Source organism: Armigeres subalbatus, chromosome 1 (assembly GCF_024139115.2).
Source record: "Armigeres subalbatus isolate Guangzhou_Male chromosome 1, GZ_Asu_2, whole genome shotgun sequence".
NCBI lineage: Eukaryota > Metazoa > Arthropoda > Insecta > Diptera > Culicidae > Armigeres > Armigeres subalbatus.
The window spans coordinates 266,149,913-266,161,795 of NC_085139.1; the positions used below are offsets into that span (position 1 = coordinate 266,149,913).

General features: G+C 41.0%; 1 pseudogene; it reads right to left on the reverse strand.

Annotated features, from left to right (window-relative positions):
- Nucleotides 1–460: 460 nt before the first annotated feature.
- On the reverse strand, nt 461–11,509 carry LOC134207292 (monocarboxylate transporter 9-like; annotated as a pseudogene).
- Nucleotides 11,510–11,883: the final 374 nt, after the last annotated feature.

Genomic DNA, 11,883 nt, shown 5'->3' on the forward strand with positions numbered 1-11,883 from the left:
AATCAGCTATTTGACCCTGTAATCGTATCGTATCATGGCACGATCTCTTTATACGTGGCATCACTTAAATTCGCTGTAAAAATCTTTACAGTACATCATTATCGGACTTACCGAACTTACTGGCTAATTGGGCTAGTTTCTTCACCTTCACGCATACTCACTTTTACTCGCACAGTTGTATGTGGTCCCTTGCAAAAGTTGGTATCTCCTACGCATCGCTCCGAATTCGCTAATTGAACTACCTAATTTGTAACTTCTCGTCTAGTTGAACATTATCCTAATAAGATATGTTTACGGATTTCTTGTTTTGTGTTTTAAATTTCACTAATTTCATAACATGATAGCGGTAGCCTATTTTGGTATTCTTAAAACTGTAATTCCTTCCGCGCCTACTAGGAAGACCATTCAGGAAATAAGCCTACTTAGTTAACGTTCAGTTTAGCTATCACAGTAGCCTGCGTTTCTCTTTTTGTTAATCGTTACCCTTCCTTCACGGGAGAAAGTCTGTTGCGGTTTGAGCAGTTTCAACTTTGCTGCGCTTGTTTTGCTGCGCAGCGGATTGCTTCTTTGCCCTGTATCGCTGCATCGGAGGAATGGCAAACAGCTTATACCGGACATGGCGATAGTCGTTCCGAGAATGAAGCCAGGTTGTGAGAGGGTTATGTCATATAGCCATCCTGTGCGGGAGTTAGGATCGATTTCATAAAGACGACTCTTTGCGAGTTTCAACTTATATTCAACTTACCGGAGGGAGGTCCGACAAAGGAGGCAATACCTTGGAAAAGGTAGCAAACCGAAGGCATTCGTGAGCTTTTCAGACCGAGCAGATCCCCAGAATGACCGACGTCAGGCCGACGTAGGCACCGATTGAAACCGAAGATTGCAGAGTATGTCGCAAGGCTGTAGAAGTCGAGGCACATAACGGAGAAGGCAGTTGCTGTTGGAAACCATGGTTATTAGATTCACTGAGGAAAGAAGAACGAATGGAACATACAAACGCCGCAGATGGTGAGCATCAGGTTATAGACCAGCAGCCTGTTCACCACGGTTTGTCAGACAAAACCGAGAATGATACGACCGACGGTGTTTACCACGATGATCCCGAGTAGGTACTGGCCTGCTTGGTATCTATCTGCAAAACGTCGCCGCGCCAGATACACATAGGGAACATTAAAGCCGATGCTGGTCGGGAAGTTCGAAACGTGAACACAATGAATCGGTCCTTCAGAATGGAGAAGCTCATCATCTCCCGGAAGGTGTGGAAGTTTCCTTGGAGCAGCTGATGCAGCCACAGCAGATGACTGGCTCATCGAGTCGATGGTTTGGCATTTCCTTGCAGAATCCGTACTGTCCCTTGTCGTATGTAGCTAAACTGGCATGGGAAGCGTGCCGTGAAGCAATGTTGTGCAGCGAACCGGTGTAGAGTGCGTCTTTGCGGTACATGGTTCCACTTTCCGCTCTTCGGATGGTGGTCGATCCCAAAAGATGGGGATTGACTTGATCGTATGTGGTTGGTTGCGCCAGCAGCGGTTGGCTCAAGGCCAGCTGAAGACTTTGTCCGCTGGTCGATTTGCCGTTCTGTAAGAGATTGTCGATTAAAAGATATCAAATCAGCTATTATTGAAGGTAACTTACCGCATTTAGAGCAATTTTCGGGGAATTGCCAATGCTATGTGACCGTACTGCTCTGTTCTGATCACCATCACCAGCGTCACCGTTCTGCTTTCCATTTGAGGCTGAAACGAAAACTTATGTTAAAAACATCCTTAGATTTCTTGCGCAATCTTATGACTCACTTGCTGTGGTATTCGGCGAGTCAAGGCGTCATCTCCAGTTCAGGAGGCCCGGCTCAGAGGCCGGAACATGGATCCGAAAATGCTGCAGCTTATCAGCACGATGACGGACAGCACCAGCAGTGCTTTCTGCAGCCAGGTTGTTGATCAGCATGTCGGTAACCGGAGCGAAGATGAACGTTCCCAATCCGGAGCCGCATACGGCGATTCCCGTCCAGGATCTTAGCCGCTCGAAGTACATCGTCACACTGACGATGGCCGCGAATAGATCAGCAAGCCCAGGCCCGTTCGACCCAATGGAGATGAACAGGTAGAATACACTTTGCGCGAACACGCTGGCGGCCAAACTGATGGAAGCCAGGATCGCACCGGCGATGGTGACTGCTCGGCAGCCGAAACGATTTACCAGGGAAGACGAAATGGGTCCTGGAATGAAGAGATGAGTTTAGTTATCTATGTTTAGTTAAGTTATGATCACCAAGCGAGACGGCAACATGCAGTCTTTTAAACGCTTTAAGAAAATTAAAAGGTGTTTGGAGAATTTTTGGCAACAATGACATGGTGATCGGAAAATCACTCTTCCCCATCATTGTGTGACAATTTAAAACATGTTGAAATTGATAAGCTAAACCAAAAAGTACCTTTGTTAACCTACATGTGTTCCGGATGCAGCGTGGAAGACGAATAACCTCAATCAAGAACGCTTCTATGATTGTCAGTGAAATCAAATCAAAATCAAAAATCTCCAGTTCTCGAGTTCCGAAACGTTACAACTATCATTCTATTAAATGGTTCCATTCTGAAGCATTCTCCGCACAGAACAAAAACTCAAGAAATGCCCACAAAACCACAAAAGCTCGACTAACTACCTGCCAATCAAGTCCTTTTGGAGCATCTCCTACCAAAGCAAAAATAGACCTCTAACGTGCCACAAAGTATCAGATTGAGATCCGTGACTGTGAAGCGCTGTTGTAATGAATTCTCATCGCAATCTTCGACACGTTAGGTTAGGCCTCGAAATCTGATCTGAACCTTTGGGTACTTAAGCCTCGAACATATCAGCTCCCCGACAGTCGGCCATCGTTAAGTGGATACTTTTCTCATCCGGCTGAAAAAAAATCTTTACCGTCTCCATGGGAAGTTCTTGTGAATCTTCACGGATTTTTTTTTTATATTTCCAAAAAAAACTCTTTTGAATTTACTCAAGAAACTTTTTTTTTTAATTTCAATGGGAAACCCATTTGAAACCAACCCGAATGGAAAGTTTGTCTGAATTTTCATGATCAGGACTTTTTCGCACATTTCTCCACATGCCGGTCAGTTTCAGTTTAACATTGTCCTCGTTTGGGCAGTTCGGACACGCATGGTGAAGTAGAGGTAGTTGCGCATGTGCGGCGTTTCGTAGTTGTGAATTATTGCTAGGATCGATTCCGAATTGAAGGGACAGTGCTTAAACATGAACGATCTGTTCGCATTACTGAATTCTATATTCTGGTGCCCATCTGTTGCCCGGAATATGGACACAAATCTGCTTCCTGCAAGAATCCTTCATGCTGCCAGAGGTGTGCTGGTAATCATCAGGTGAATGAGTGCCTTGCTGATTATTTATCTTCTCGATCGGACACCGGGACGCATATTTGCCCCCCAGTCTTGTGGAAGGTCCCTACCCTACCCGCTCACCACAGTCGTGCCAATCCAGCTTGCGATCATCAGCCTGTGGTCCTGTGTTTGAGGCTGGTCAAGGGACTTTCCAAAAGCGATTATCAGGCAAGTATGTTCTCAATACGTTTAGTTTATCCACCGAAAAGCTTCCTGTTTCCAGCCAATGCTGAGCGACGTTTCATTCATCAGAATATACTCTTGATCGGACACCGGGACGCACTCTTGTCTCCGCCACACCTTGCTCGCCACACTTTGCTCGATGACGCCATACAATCAGCACAGCTTTTTGAACGCCACTACTCGGTGTTCAGAATCACAATCCTTTGAATAGCTGTAAAACCAGGCATTGCAAGTTATCCCATCATTCGATCTTCTGAGCAAAGATACTGATGATATACTGGGATATCGATCTTAGTTATCAATCTGCTCAGTAAACAAAGCGCAATGTTCGCCATGGAGAAAAGTTTTTTTCACTGCTTTTGTTGTAAACGCCTCCATCGTGAACAAACCCCGAATCCGCTTGCTATCAGGATCATCATCAAATGCTCTAATGATAATATCTTTCCAGAGTGCTCTTTGATTAGGGATAATATCTTTGCACCAGCAAAGATGATATCCTGTGCTCAGATGATATTGCAATGCCTGTGTAAAACCCGTGGCGGTGGTTAGTACACCGCAGTTTTATCTAAGTTCAATTGTGCTCGTGAATCTGCTGTCGTCAGTAATACCCTCGAACAATTATGGGTTCAAGTCAATATGCCTGGATTCATTATCAGCATTGGAGTTGTGAACTTGCCACCTGATCGTATGATCAATCTTGATGATATTCAACGCCATCTAGAATCTATCGAAACGGTTAATTCTACACTGAGGGCTAACGATAAGCCCCTGCTGCTCGGTGACTACAATCAATCTGCGATTTGGTGGTGTTTGGCCGAGAACTCTCACCCGTCTGTTGACTTGATTCGTTCTCGCCTATCAGAATCCAGTTGCGCATTGTTGGACGGATTCAACTTTTATGGATTGACCCACATCAACTCTATGGTTAACCCAAATGGTCGTGTACTTGATCTCGTTCTGGCAAACGATGCAGTGCTGCCTAGTTGCGCAATATGTCCGGCTCTTTGAGTCTGGACATGATTCGCGCAGTTATCACTTCCGAAAAGCAGATTACTCTGCACTGAATGAAATGCTACTTGCAATGGATTGCATCAATTCATTTGATAACGTCGACGATGCTGTGGACTTTTTCACCGACATTGTCGTTTGTGCATTTGATATCCAATCCATGTTCCGATTGTTGGACCTGCATGAAAGCCCAAAGCTTGGTCCAATCCCAGATTACGAATACTTGAACACGCCGATCCTCTGCACTTCGGAGATACTGCAATATTGTACAACAAGCAACAGTTCAATAGTGCCGGATGCAATCCATCGCATCGCTCGAAGTTCACGGCTAGAGGCCGATGATGGCTGAGGCAGCGTGGTAGATGAAGAAAAATAAAATTATAGAGATTTGGTCTGCTCATCCAGGTGATTGGTTTCATAATCCACATGATACCGGGATGGGTACGAGTCATGTCATATGACTGACCATATGTTAAGTTGTGCTTGGTACTAAACGACACGTACATTGAAACATGACATGGTTCTGATTCGCAGCAAAAAATAATCAACTAAACTGTGAAAATAAAAATTTGATTATAATAGTTACTTTCATTTATTGCAGAAGGCATTAACAATTAAAGATGCACAATCACAATATTGTTTACCCATTTTAGATTAGAAAATTTCGCTTGTATTACATGTAAATGTTTAAAAAGTCCAAAAATAATTTCCAGAAGATTATTTAAATAAACTTTATCTTATTTTTTTATTTATCTTATCTTTGTTTTTCATTTTCTGAGAAATTGTTTTATTAAATTTGACGTAGACTCGGAGTTTGGAAACATAGCATTAAATAATTTTTCGTTGACGTATTAGTAGTACCTCCTCTATTTTAGTAGGTTACTGCTCCTTGACTTTCTTATTGTTGTGATTTTTTCAGCAGTAAGCACGAATGTTAGCAAAAAGAAGCAATGAAATTGGTGCTGTATTTCTTTGTTGGGAAAACGGGACAAACCCCTAAAATAGCACATTTTGCCCAAGTCTGAAAATTTTATAAATAGAATTTTTAAACTTCAAATCATCAATAAAGAAATCTATAAATGCCCTACATTTGCTTCGGTAAATAAGGCTTAATAAGTTAGAAACAAAACAATTCTAATTATGTTTTGAATTATTAGTTTATTTCCAGAAGTTTTGAATAAACTAATTGCTAATAATTTTACACGGATGTAAGTTGTCGTTACCAATATTAATACCTATGATCAAACTCCATAGATCCAAAGTTGAAGTAAAATGTAAATACGTTACGTTTATACAAGTCCTACGTCTAATCCGGTTATGTTGCTACCCACTCGTTTTCTAACTCAGGCATTTACTCGATTTAAGGAAAGGGTAGATATGAAGCGGATAATGTGGTTTATTCTATTCTCGGCAAGCGGAAGGCCTCTGAAACACTTTACCAACTGATGATTCACCTCGTGACTGTTGATACATTTCGATTGCTTTGATTGCTAATGATGTGGCTGTCAGTTCTGGTTTAGCCTACTTGGATGGTTTAGGAGTTATTGTATATTTGCTTCATATAGTAAACAGCAAGTGCTATTTCGCTGCCACACAGATAATGCGACTTTTTTTGTTCTAGAGCGAGAATGTTTTGAAATCAATCCCATAAGTAAAATTATTTTGCAGTTAATAGGCTGTCAAACGTTTCCCGCTTTTCAAATTTCTTTTTCTGTATTGCGTGACATAGCACAAAGACGTGAGACTCTACATAACTTTATTATAGTTAGATTATATTTCTGCCTCAACCAGCTGTTGAAACTTTGCAATATGTATTTTTCATTGTGTCCCTACGAATTCGCTCCTCGAAACATGGTAGGCAAATATTTAAAACAAGAAAATACAAAACTGAAGCTTTATTTATTTCTATTTTGTTTCCAAATAATAACAATACTTCTATAAATAAGATCAGCAAAGAAGTTCTTCAATGTTCCAGCACAAAAGGCTATTTAGGCTTCAATTTAACAAGCAAATCGATTCTATTCACAGCACCACAGCATTCACAGCAGTAGATATGATCCCTTCATTCAAATCAGACATTGACGATTTCCGGTAATACAGCCACAACTCGAAATCTGGAAATCTTCAAAAATTCCACTCAAAAATGAAACATTCATATGTTTGCATGTGTTGATAGTTGATACAATGGATTAGTTTTATGTGTTTCAAAAAACATCTTGAAAAAACCGATAAATTCAAGGTTTTGAATACTTTTCGAAAAGTCGTCAAATTTTATAATAAGCATAACTTTTGGTATATTTTGCATTTCTTCACTATTTTCGTTACTTCAGGCTTTTATCCGGAAGCGGACAATGGTTTCTTTATTCAATTCATGCATTTGTTCGGTTTAAAGCAAGCGAAGATATGATCCTTTCTTCAAAATGGCTCATTCGTCCGGCAGAAGGCTACATAGGATATGATTCCTTCATTACATTCCGACATTTGCTTAGTAGTGTGAGGCAGGGTCCCGTTTTGCGATGAATGTATATGCTGGTGGATGTTAAGATAAGATATGAAGCTTGCATATTTCTCTGCATCATTCTTTATTTTAAAGCATGTCTTAGCTCGACAAGTAGAAGTGATTTCTGTTTGTAAGCGCATTTAAGAACGCACGACAATAAACTTTTTATAACGCATGCGAGAATAAGTATCTTTTTTTTTTAAAAAAAAAGCGGGAAAATGTACAATGGGCATGTTTTCCAGCATACCTTTACCTGGAAAATCAATGTTAAATGAATTCAATACTGTGGGTTTGAGTAAAATGCCTTCAGCGTGTTATAACAGATTCACATCAGCGTGTCAATCGGCGAGCACAAGCCATGATTTTGCCTCTTCCAGTCAGACCTCCCGGCGTGCACACTCCGAGGGAGTCTTCATAACTTCGTTTGGCGATCCTGTCAGTCGATTTTTGGATCCTGTCGCTGATTTCATGAGGTGAGTTCAATTCAAGTGGTTAAATTGTGAAGAGTGATATATTTTAGTTTGCAAAATCACAAGGCGCGTCTCGAAGACCGTCGGAAAATGGTTTGTTTTGCTAAATCACAAGACGCGTCATCGGAATGGTTGGATTGGTTGGTTTGGATTAGGTTTGGTTGGGTTTGGTTTGGATTAGATTTGGATTAGATTTGGATTGGTTGGTTTGGATTGGTTGGTTTGGATTGGTTTGGTTGGATTGGTTTGGATTGGTTGGATTGGTTTGGATGGTTGGATTGGTTTGGATTGGTTTGGATTGGTTTGATTGGTTGGATTGGTTGGATTGGTTTGGATTGGTTTGGATGGTTTGGATTGGTTTTGGTTGGATTGGATTGGTTTGGTTTGATTGGTTTGGTTGGTTGGTTTGGATTGGTTGTGTTGGTTTGGTTGGTTTGGTTGGTTTGGTTGGATTGGATTTGGATTGGTTTGGATGATTTGGTTGGTTTGGATTGGTTTGGTTGGTTTTGTTGGTTTGGATTGGTTGGTTTGGTTGGTTGGTTGGTTGGTTTGGATTGGTTGGATTGGTTTGGATGGTTTGGATTGGTTTGGATTGGTTTGGTTTGGATTGGTTGGTTTGGTTTGTTGGTTTGGTTGGTTTGGATTGGTTTGGATGGTTTGGTTGGTTTGGATTGGTTTGGTTTGGTTGGTTTGGATTGGTTTGGATTGGTTTGGTTGGATTGGTTTGTTGGTTTGGATTGGTTTGGATTGGTTTGGTTGGTTGGATGGTTGGATGGTTTGGTTGGTTTGGTTGGTTTGGATTGGATTGGTTTGTATTGGTTTGGATTGGATTTGGTTGGTTGGATTGCATTTAGATTGTTTGGATTGGTTGGTTTGGATTGGTTTGGTTGGATTATTTGGATTGGTTGGTTGGATTGGTTGGATTGATTTGGATTGTTTGGAATGGTTGGATTGGTTGGATTGGTTTTGGTTTGGATTGGTTTGGATTGGATTGGTTTGGTTGGTTTGGATTGGTTGTGTTGGTTTGGATTGGTTTGGTTTGGATTGGTTTGGATTGGATTGGTTGGATTGGTTGTGTTGGTTTGGATTGGTTTGGTTTGGATTGGTTTGGATTGGTTGGTTTGGATTGGTTGGATGGTTTGGATTGGTTTGGTTTGGTTTGGTTGGATTGGATTGGTTTGGATTGGTTGTATTGGTTGGATTGGTTTGGTTGGATTTGGTTTGGTTGGATTGGTTTGGATTGGATTGGTTTAGTTGGTTGGTTTGGATTGGTTTGGATTGGTTTGGTTGGTTTGGATTGGTTTGGATTGGTTGGATTGGTTGGATTGGTGGATTGGTTGGTTGGTTTGGATGGTTGGATTGGTTTTTGGATTGGTTGGTTGGTTTGGTTGGTTGGTTTGGATTGGATTGGTTTGGATTGGTTTGTGATTGGTTTGGTTGGTTTGGTTGGATTGGTTTGATTGGTTGGATAGTTTGGATGGGTTGGATTGGATTGGTTTGGTTGGTTTGGATTGGTTTGGATGGTTTGGATTGGTTTGGATTGGTTTGGTTTGGATTGGTTTGGATTGGATTGGTTTGGTTTGTGTTGGTTTGGATTGGTTTGGATTGGTTTGGATGGTTTGGATTGGTTTGGATTGGTTTGGTTGGATTGGTTTGGTTGGTTGGTTGTGGTTTGGATTGGTTTGGATTGGTTTGGATTGGTTTGGTTGGTTTGGATGGTTTGGAATGGTTTGGATTGGTTTGGATTGGTTTGGATTGGTTTGGTTGGTTTGGATTGGTTTGGATTGCTTTTGTTGGATTTGGATTGGTTTGGTTTGGATTGGGTTTGGTTTGGATTAGATTTGGATTAGTTTGGATTGGTTGGTTTGGATTGGTTTGGTTGATTTGGATTGGTTTGGAATGGTTTGGATTGGTTTGGATTGGTTTGGTTGGATTGGTTTGGATTGGTTGGTTTGGATTGGTTTGTGTTGGTTGGATTGGTTTGGATTGGTTTGGATTGGTTTGGTTTGGATTGGTTGGATTGGATTGGTTGGATTGGTTTGTGTTGGTTTGGATTGGTTGGTTTGGTTGGTTGGATTGTTTGGATTGGTTTGGTTTGGATTGGTTGGATTGGATTGGTTTGGATTGGTTTGGTTTGGATTGGTTTGGATTGGTTTGGTTTGGTTGGATTGGTTGGTTTGGATTGGATTTGGGATTGGATTGGTTTGGTTGGTTTGGAATAGATTTGGATTGGTTTGGTTGGATTGGTTTGGATTGATTGGTTTGATTGGTTGTGTTGGTTTGGATTGGTTGGATTGGTTTTGGTTTGGATTGGTTGGTTTGGTTGGATTGGTTTGGATTGGTTTGGATGGTTTGGATTGGTTGGTTGGTTTGGATTGGTTTGGATTGGTTTGGTTGGTTGGTTTGGATTGGTTGGTTGGTTATTGGTTTGGATTGGTTTGGTTGGTTTGGATTGGTTTGGATGGTTTGGATTGGTTTGGATTGGTTTGGTTTGTGTGGTTTGGTTGGTTTGGATTGGTTGGATTGGTTTGGATTGGTTTGGATTGGTTTGGATGGTTGGATGGTTTGGTTTGGATTTGGATTGGTTTGGATTGGATTGGTTTGTATTGGTTGGATTGGTTTGGATTGGATTTGGATTGGGTTTGGATTGGATCTGGATTGGTTTGGATTGAATTGGTTTGGATTTGATTTGGATTTAGAAATAATTAGAGGCTTCAAAATATGTTTTTGGGATAGTTATAAATAAGCCAAAGAATCAACTGAGACAATAAAACGAGATACAATTTTCTACGGAAAGGTCAATTTGGGTGGGTTGAAAATCAGTCTAAAATCTATTTGAAATTAAAAAAGAGTTATGTTCAGCTTTGATTTTGAAAAACAACGTAAGCATGCTTGAACTGGTGCTCAGTTTAGTCGTTCTTGTGTGTTTTTGTTAGTTGTACAAATTGAGTGTTGAGTACAAATTGGTTGATGCTTGACAAACCGATGCGTGGAGCCTGTGTTAGACAAATATGCTCAGGCGTGTGTATGCTAATAATGCTTTCATGCGATTTTCCACATTGAGTTTAAGCCAGTGTCGATCGGACAAGAATAAGTCTTTTAACGATACCGAAGATCAATTTCATAGTTACTTTATAAAATAATCACTAGATCTGCAAATAGGCATGGTTTGAGACAGATTATAGCTTTATAAATCAAAGTTTTAGCGTTAAGATATACTTTAAGGACAATCCTTCCGGAATCCAAATCAAAATCTCTCGCGATTTCAAGGGCACACCACTCAGTACGGAAGAAACACTCATTTTAATTATTCCAGCTTTGCTGCGTCGCAGCATGCGTGCGTCCTTAATGACAAAACAATCTATACAATAATAAGAAAAAAACTTCAATTCAATTTAATTGAATGATTGAAAGGAAAGTTCACGTGCTTCGAGCAATGATCCGTCATTGGGCTCGCGAACCTGACGTTCGTAAAACAAAAGCTCCCTCAAGTGGTTACTCATGCCTATTTTCCTCGCGCTCGAGGAAAATCCTCCTACCTACCAAGCAACCACTCCAAACAGAGCCCCCGCCCGCTTGTTGAGATATTCACAATAGCGCAAAAACCACCCGGCAGCGAATGAATCCTTTGGTCAATATCGCAATGCCACCACATCTCGTCAGTGGTTTCAAGTGTAAATCAATAAGATCCCCCAAACTATCCCCTTCGGAGCTGCAGCTACCGTATTTTATTGATAACGTGATGCATGCTTACCGGAACAAAGTGTCACACCGACCAGTATCGATGCGATCCATGCCGTGTAGCCCTTGCCTTCGTTGAAGTACTCCAGAAACTTGAGGTGGAACATGCCGAACGAGTAGGTGATGCCATCAGCTGTGAAAATTGGAGCAAAAAGAACGTTCGTTTCGGTTAGCCAGATAAGTGAGGTCAAGATATCTACGCTGGTGCGTGGCATGATGATGATGGTGAAAGTTGTACTGGAATTAATAGCATTTATAAATTGCGGTGGACTGATTCAGTTTCTTGTTACGGGTGAGATGATATTTGCGCTCTAGTATTCCGACTAACTGGGTTGGCGGTCAGTGTCGTGATTCAATTAAACTTCTTGATGGAAAGTTAATTTAATTTCGGAGATAACAGATTTCCACCGGACAGATATCGAAGGTGCAAATCATAGTTAAATTGGACAAACATTGCTATATCGCTGGTTTGATTATTCAATTATGATGATTACGGCGAATCGTGCTGTGTTTATGGTTTGTGTATGTAATTGCACCCACTGATTATGATCTGGAATGCTAGTTATGACAGGTAGCATCCTTCATCCAG